At 43.8% G+C, this 8,205-nt stretch overlaps 2 long non-coding RNA genes across 3 annotated transcripts in view; both read right to left on the bottom strand.

Annotated features, from left to right (window-relative positions):
• The window catches only part of LOC126537990 (uncharacterized), a 38,698-nt gene extending 34,935 nt beyond the window's left edge, over positions 1–3,763 (bottom strand). The window contains exon 1 of the long non-coding RNA XR_011893947.1: positions 2,812–3,763. This is a non-coding gene — a long non-coding RNA (uncharacterized lncRNA). The remainder of the gene's footprint in view (positions 1–2,811) is intronic.
• A 510-nt stretch (positions 3,764–4,273) lies between these two features.
• On the bottom strand, positions 4,274–7,220 carry LOC140217392 (uncharacterized). 2 transcript variants are annotated; one of them, XR_011893949.1, is made up of 5 exons: positions 6,622–7,220; positions 6,256–6,485; positions 6,024–6,129; positions 5,305–5,464; positions 4,274–4,488 (listed from the first exon to the last, which is right to left on the bottom strand). It is a non-coding gene; the product is annotated as an uncharacterized lncRNA (long non-coding RNA). The 2 variants fall into 2 exon arrangements; XR_011893948.1 differs by having other exon boundaries at positions 6,024–6,182.
• Between the last annotated feature and the right edge of the window lie 985 nt (positions 7,221–8,205).

Below are 8,205 nucleotides of genomic sequence, written 5' to 3' on the forward strand. Positions count from 1 at the left end.
AAGGGAACTAGATTCATGTCCGACGATGACATGAAAGACTCGGTTAGACTTCTTGAAGCAGCAACCTAAGGAGTTCTATGAGACGGGAATCACGCGACTCGTTAGTGGGACAAATGTCTAAATGCTCATGGAGACTACTTTTAAATAAAGTGCCCCTCTTGTCATATATTCACATTGGCTCAGTTTCATTTGATTCGCCCTCGTATATTTTGCAGAACTGCTTTTTATATGTGTTGCGACTATAATTTCTGAGCAATTACAATACACGGCCAGTGACAGCTGCTCTTGCGCAATACATTCTAACAAAGGACAGCATCACTGAGATTTTTCCGTGGTCGTTGCATATGTACAAAAATGTAAACAAGGTTCTTGTATGACAGAGAGAGAGGGAGAGCTGCAAATGAGAGAAATGGAGGGAGGCTAACAAAGTCTTATTAAAATATTTGTCCTCAACTTGTTCATTTCATGGCCTCTACATTTTTCATAGCAGCGGCATGCACTGCTTTGCTGGTTTGAAAGTGATACAGTTGTAAAGTTCGTGTGATATTTGCTTTACTTGTTAAATATACAGAAAACATAGAAGTATTGATATCAGTTATTTTGGGCACAATTTTTGAGACATACGAGTACATTCTTTTATGAAAAAGTACATATTGCACTTGTCTTGACAGTGCGTAGCGTTCAAGAATTCGTTTGCAGCATCTTCGGCAATGACGACGCAATTATTATTCATGTTTAATGTATTTGATCCCTCGACAATTTCTATAAGGAGGAGGCCGAGCTGCAAAGTGAGCCCCCCCCCCCCCCCCCCCCCCCCCGAACGAAATTTCTGGCTACGCCATTGTCTGACGAAGACTTGGTGAAAAACTTTTACAATATTTTGGTCCACACAAGATACTTTGATGTTTTGGTGTATCACATTGGCGCTGTGCACGACCTAAAATTGTCCATTTCGTACATCTTAAGTCATTCTGTATGCGCTAATGAACTGTGAGAACTTTAATTCTTACTTGTTTTGCGAGTTTCCTTTATTCAGTGCATGTTTTTTCTTTCACGTTCCGTTTACAGCATTGGTACAACATTATTAAAGAAAATGGCATTGGTACGCACACTTGTTTACCTTTTTTCAGTTGGCCACATTTCACCAGGTAACAAATGTAAAATGTTTAAAAAAGTCTTAATTACGGGGCTTTATATGAGAAAACCATAATCTGATTATGCGTCACATAGTAGTGGGGGACTTTGCATTAATGTTCACCCCCTGGGGTTCTTTAACATGCATCCAGTGCACAGTACACAGTTATTTTAGATTTGATCCCACTAGCTTGGTAGCGCAGCGCTTAGCCACTAAGAAACCATAGTGGGTCAAAAGTTAAAAGATATTACTCGGCACAGGACGTGCCTTTCATGTATCGGAACTTTCTCAAGTGTTGTCGCAGATTCTATCTGCTGTCCATGTTGTCCACGAACCTTGTGTAATCAGATTTTATGTGTGATGTGAATAGTGTTGTACATTCTAGAAAGCATGCAAGCACCACCGATTACACTGGCATCTATGACAAGTAGTGCATAAATACCAGACACGCTTGACCAGTGGATCAGATTTCAATGATCGCTGAATGTGCTCACCGCTGACATTGTGCTTCGAGTATAACTTGCTGGTTATGAGTTCACCCAACAAAGAGTTGTTCTTGTGACTTGCAATTTTTGTTACTGTCCGATTCTTCACCATCAGTACAATGTGATACTATATCTGCGAACCAACAAAACTCTGGTTTCATGACAGCTGCCTTAATCACTGGGCGCACAACGAAAACAGGGGACTCCATATGGCTGCAGAGAATGTCACTGGTCATGTGAAGCTGAACAGAATAAATTCATCCCAGTATCTTTAACTCTGCCCGTAGCTTTCAAAAACAGGCTGCTCCAACACACGTGCAGTGTTGATATATGCTCGTAGTAATTTGTCACATTCTTGCTCAACATTTGTGCCATGAAGTACAGCTTTTCAAACAACTTTAGTACACTGCAAAAATAAATATATCCGGCGATTAGAATATCCCACTATTATAACAGAACAATCAGGCACCGATCACCCCGCTTATCGAATGACAGAACGACCACGTGTGCCGAAAAAACCGGCTTGATGTTGCTGCATTGGAAGATAAGGCGTGCAACTTTTTCGGCATGATATGGTGCACGCAATTGCGACCAAGTAACACGTAGCTGAGAACATTGCAACCGCGTTACAGGAAATATCTGAGCATACCTTAAATAATCTCGAATGTTGAACAATATTAGGGATACAGCAACACGTGGTAACACCATGACGACCACAGAAAACTCATGTTCACTCTGCTAATGCTCGTCGGCGTGCGGCTGTCACATAGGCCTCGGATACAATGATAGCCGCCAGGACAAAACCAGCACACTACAATGACGACTGCACGTGCTACCAATAAATACTTTGCCGTTACGAGAAAATAACAATCATACGGCCTCTGTTGTGTTGGTCATGCGGAGTGATCCTGGCAGTATCAAATTCTCATGTCGCGATAGCTGCATCCGCTGCTATGCGGATTCGTATTATGAAAGTGCGCACGGCACTGATAGCCTCTGTGGCCAGGTGACTGCGAAGACGTTCTAGCGAAGAAATGCAGAGCGAACGGTTCAAGTTGTCAGCGGCCGCTAGACCGGGCCTGTGTGCCGCCGTCGCTTCCAACAAGCGCCGGTCACATTCAAACGACTACGTATTGACAAAGAACGCGAACCACTGGCACGACGATGCGTACAAGCGTTTAGTAAACTTACATTTGATGAAGTCTCGTTGCAATGCCTACACTTCATACGTCAATGAGGCGCTGGTAGTTCAGGTAGGTTAACCACGTTTTTGAACAACCGCCAAACAATGTCCTTAGAATATTGGCTTATATTGGCTAGTGCATCGTCCGCGCGCCGCGCCGTATTGAGCGGGCGGGAAGCTTTTTGAATGAAAGCGCAGAGAGCGCTGCGAGCACACCTATTGCTACGCTCTTCGCTGTCGTCTGCTTGGCTGCCTGCATCTTGGCCTGCATGCACCGCGGCGCGTTGGCGCTATATAATGGGATCACAACATCTTCTGCGACTCCGGTTTTTCACGAAGTATCTCAATAATGAAAGGAACAAAGAAAGAAAAGCTAGACCACTTGAAAATGAGCAAATTAAGATAATTCCATTTCGCCAATTGCATATCACATCGGGGACGCACGCTCAGCGGCCTTGTAATTGTCTTTTTTTTTTCTATAATTTCTCATGTACTATAATTTGTTTCCACTGTTTTCTAAAGGTTCTTCATTATTCCATTTATAATTTGCTTTGACTGTATGCTTGATTACTTGCTCGGGATTATCACGCAGTCAAACGTGCTTCCACAATTTTATCTATTCTCGAAACATATTTGGGTGTTCTCCTTGACCATGCGCGATATCTACTTTACATGTCGCGCCAGTTCCTTGCAGTTGGTTCCTTGCATCACATCAGCGGCGCATGCTTCGTAAATGGGGATTTTTTTCGTTTTGTTTACTTAACCGTTTGCAATTTGATGTTATTATATGTGTTGACATTTGTTCTCACTGTTCTTGCTCACCCTTAATTGGAATTAATTGTTTATTTTTGTCTTTTTTTTTTTGTCGTTCACTTGCGACTTCCTCCTTCTGGCCTCTTCGATCGAGGGACGCGCCACGGCATCTTCGACTGCAGCTCGGCGTTCACTCGGCGTTTCGACGCTCTCCCAAGCAACAAAAAGACCGTGGCAAAAAGTCGGCCCGACGTCTCCGGCCGACTGCAAAACGGTTGGCCCGACCTCGGCAACCGAGGGCGGCCCAGCTTTGGGGATTGACATTGGCCTAACGTCGGCCGATTGTCGGCAATCGATGTAGGCCCGACCACTGTGGCCGACTTGGCCGACGGCGTCCCATACGAGGGCCTACCAAGGCTTTAGGTACGTAAGTCAGTCGGCCAGCCGTAGGGCCATTCCATTTGGCCAACGCAGCCGAGCGCATGCCACAGGCGGGCCAGCCATGGCCCTGACGACAATAATGGTCGGCATTGCACCGGCCCGGTGCTGAAAGCCGACGTTGCTTTTGACGCCCCGAATAATCGTAGCTTTTGCATCATGCATTTACAACAGCATGCGCATCATGCATCATGCTTGTGTGGTGGCCGGCATAGAAGTACCACACGAAAGCGAACGCTTTTTTGTACTTTTCATGCCACATAAATGCCAGGCAAAAGATTCTGATACAGGTCTTTATTTCTTGTAATTGTATATGTACACCGACACGTTCACAAGTTTCAAACACTAGTTCATATTTGGTGGGCTTGAAGCAGGGTCACGGCGCCTTCTTTCATTCCGGCCTCCATCCCTGTCAGCTGCTCCAACCAACCAGCGTTTTGCGACTCCAGCCACTGATGCTAGTGAAGCGTCAGGGAACGTGCTCCTCACAGATGCTGCAAGAAAGCGGCACATATAAGAAAGCTGCCCCCGCTTTATAGTTAAGTTGGTGAGTCGCATTCCATTTGAAGAAGTGAAACAATAAAAAAGATCATAAGTCAGATATTCACGAAACATTAAAGAAACGACAACAAAGCAATATTAGGGACGTGCAAATTAGTATCGAAGCTGTCAGGAAGAGTGGCTGGACGACACAAATCGTGTAAGTACCGGATAGTTGGTAATTTATATGTCGTTAGCAATAGGGGGAACTGGACACGGAACCATAGCAAAACACGCATACACAGTGGCTACTGTGTCTATAGGTAGCGCGGCTATTTACACCACGATAGGTCTTGTTGCTTCCCGTGAGCACTGTATGAAACAGCCGAGTTGAAACGCTGAGACAAAGAACGCGCCGGAGCCCGGAGCGCGCCAAGCGGCACAAGGAGGTGAATAGGTAAATGTCTGGAGAGGCAAGAGGGGAAGCTTATGGCATGATACATATACTTGCTGACATGATGGCAACGATGATAGGTCTATGTTTTGCAGAAAACAGTTAGCATACATGGGTTAAAGCAGAAACAGCATATACAGCATATATTATATGGTGAAGCAAAACAAACTCCTCAAAAGCAGTGGCAAAATATGGACGCCGCAAGTAGAACTCACTTATTACGGCATTATTTTATTAAAGAAAATGCTAATACTGGACGCAGCAAGATGCAATAAGCAGCAGCTTGTTTGAATGAAGAAAAAAAAACTAAGCATGCAGTTGGTACCGATGTTCGCAACGTGCACTAGAAAGCTGATTGTTATGCCATATTTCTTACTTATATTCGTGATGGCCATGAGCTTCACGAAGGCGTGCTTCCTCCCCTGCGACCCTTTCCAGCTGAACTGCAGTGCAGCTTCATTTGTAAGTATGCCCTGCAGAATAGTGCTCACGGCACGACCGGTGTCCGTTCCTCCGTATCTGGAAAAAAAGTTCACCTGCACGAACCAGCGCACGTAGAGTTAAACCAGACATCCAAATACGTGGTTATCGTGGTCTGTAAAAAATAATGGCCAGGATAGGAAACGCTCTCGTTTTAAATGTTTTAACCACATAAAACAAATATATCTAGAAACAACGTTCTATGACAGAATGGCATATGGCTGCGGTATTGTATGAATGACAAAATGAAAATCAACCAAATATTAAACATGAATACATAGTTTCTCTAAAAAGAAAACACAGCATGTCATTCACCATCTGTTCCATGCGGGAATCTGAAGCTAAATATTCCTCTAAGATACGCTTTAGAGCCGCCCAAGGAAACATGAGGACAGGAAGGATAGGTTTACCGACTTTGGTCGGAATATCAGTGAAAAAAAAAAAAACATCCAGGCAGCGCGATAAATGAATACAACACATAGTTGCACAAACAAAATAGCACGCAGACTGCCACGAGACAAATGTATAGGTATACATAACGTCGAGACCGCGGTGACAAAGTATTACACGTAAACTACGAAAATGCAACAAAAGAAAAATTGAGGAAGAACTTACATATGGGCTATCCGCAGGGTTTCACATACGTGTCTTCTTGTCTGATGTTCCTAGATCTACTCTAGTCCACAAGCGGTGAAGCGCGCCACACACAATCCATTCTTACCTGCAATGCACCAGACGTATATCATACAGGTATTTACAGTTATGTTTTTTCATCTGTGGGAAGGAACGAAAGCAACTTCTAATTAATTATGACTTTTCCGCAATAATAACCAGACAAGCGTCTTACCCAATTTCTTCCCGAATGGTGATAACAGTTCCGAGCGTAGCAGGTCATTCGCACACTGTGCTTCAATTTAAGCAGTGTCGTTCCAGTGTTTCCTAGAGAAAAATTAACGAGAATACAAGACGAAAAAATAATATTAGAAATATATACATGAAAGTACGTCTCACATTTCCCTGTCCCAACTCTCGAACGCTTGATTCGTTCTCATGTAAAGCCTCTTTTTTTTTTTCTTCCTGTCAGAAAAAATAAGCCCGAAAGACAAGGAGTTTATCATACGTTGCAAAACCATTTACACAATACAAAGCGACCTTTGTTCACTTGAAAAAGACAGTCATGCATTACACAACGTGAAATTAAAATGCCACTTACGAGTACGCATATCTTGAACGGCGAGATACGGCGGCTCCACTGCATGTAAAGGGCTTGCGCTGTTCTTGTCCATGTCACTTTTGTGTAGCTTGCGTTTATATGCGCAGTCCATGATAACAGAAATGCACCAACTAGTCTACCATGAGACGCGGAACGAGCTGGCATCCAGAGCTAGCATTTGGCGGCAACTCACGCACCCGCGCCATTTGGCGGGAACTCGCCTGCGCCCCTGCAAGCAAGCGGCGTTGGCCTGACGAAGAAAAAATAGACAGCAAGGAAAGTCCCGTTTCGCTTTCTCGCCCCGTCCTCGCTGGTGGGAGCTGATGCTGACAGAGAGAATCGCCCGTCCCTGCTTTCCAAGAACCTCTTCATTCCTTCTGGGAGAGGGAGAGGCGACAGCCCAAGACGACCTCGGTTCCCCACACTTTTCCTTTTTTTTTCGTTTTTCAGGCGCTTCCTGTGAGCGCGTTGCCGTTTCCTTTTGGTGTGTGTGCTGTGCACGTGCGTGCGTGCGTGTGTGTAATGAAAATCTGCGTTCTATATTTTGCAGGGATTGGTAGCGCTATACGAATATGTATATACCTTATGTGAGCAATAATTTTGACCTCTTCAACGTGTCGAACAGTACTTTGGGTGCTATGTACGTTAGCATGTAGGTTCTGTGTTCTTGTTTGGGAGTATTGTACAAATATCGTATAATCTTGATTGGTTTCCTTTTGTACTTGCTCAGTATTGTATACCTGTTATTACCGGGTGCAATTGTCTTTGTTTTAAAAGTGTCGCTGTAAAGGCTCTGCCAAGCGAAAGGGGGCTGCGGCTTTGTCAATCTGTATCTGACAGCTTTTTCTGCGCCTCTGCTGTCTGCACCTTTACAAGGCAGAAATAAATAATTTGAATTTTAATAAGTATTTATCGTCAAAGCATCACGTCTATATGTGCACGAAGTTCGATAGGTGCATGCATGCATACACAGTCAATACGCTTTCCAGAGAGCTTTGCACGAAAATGGTAGATATGCTTCACAGGAGACGGCGCTTGAAAAAACACTCATGATATACCATGAATTTATTAATTCTTAACTGCTTGATTGTTGAACGTCATTAGTTAATTGAGCGAAAATTGGAAGAATTTGATCTAACTCTAGTTCTTCCCAATCAAATCCACGTCGACAGCAGAAATGCTCTATTTTATGATTTACATTGATTGGCATGCAGCCTTAATTATTCTTAGACGAATCGACAATAGCTAGAAAAATTGCAGATTTTGACATCTCTTCACAATTCGCCTTCGTATAATCGCTTCTTTCACCCTCCCCAGTGAAAACATTCAACTGAAATGTTTCCTAGAACTGTACAGTCCACGAGTCGCCTGCGCTTAGTTCGTTTGACGATTTTTTCTGTGCTGCGACAGGGCCGTTTACAATTAACGCGCCGTTCGCGAACAATTTTGCTTGACTCTTTCTGCAGTTCAGATGACTATTACGAGAACTGTCTAATGCAATATCCACTTAATTAAATTTTGTTCCCCGTTAAATAGTTATTTTCTCGATAGTTTACCTACAAAAGAAGAAAGCAATAATGAACG

The sequence above is a fragment of the Dermacentor andersoni genome, chromosome 4 (genome assembly GCF_023375885.2).
Source record: "Dermacentor andersoni chromosome 4, qqDerAnde1_hic_scaffold, whole genome shotgun sequence".
NCBI classification, from domain to species: Eukaryota; Metazoa; Arthropoda; class Arachnida; order Ixodida; family Ixodidae; genus Dermacentor; species Dermacentor andersoni.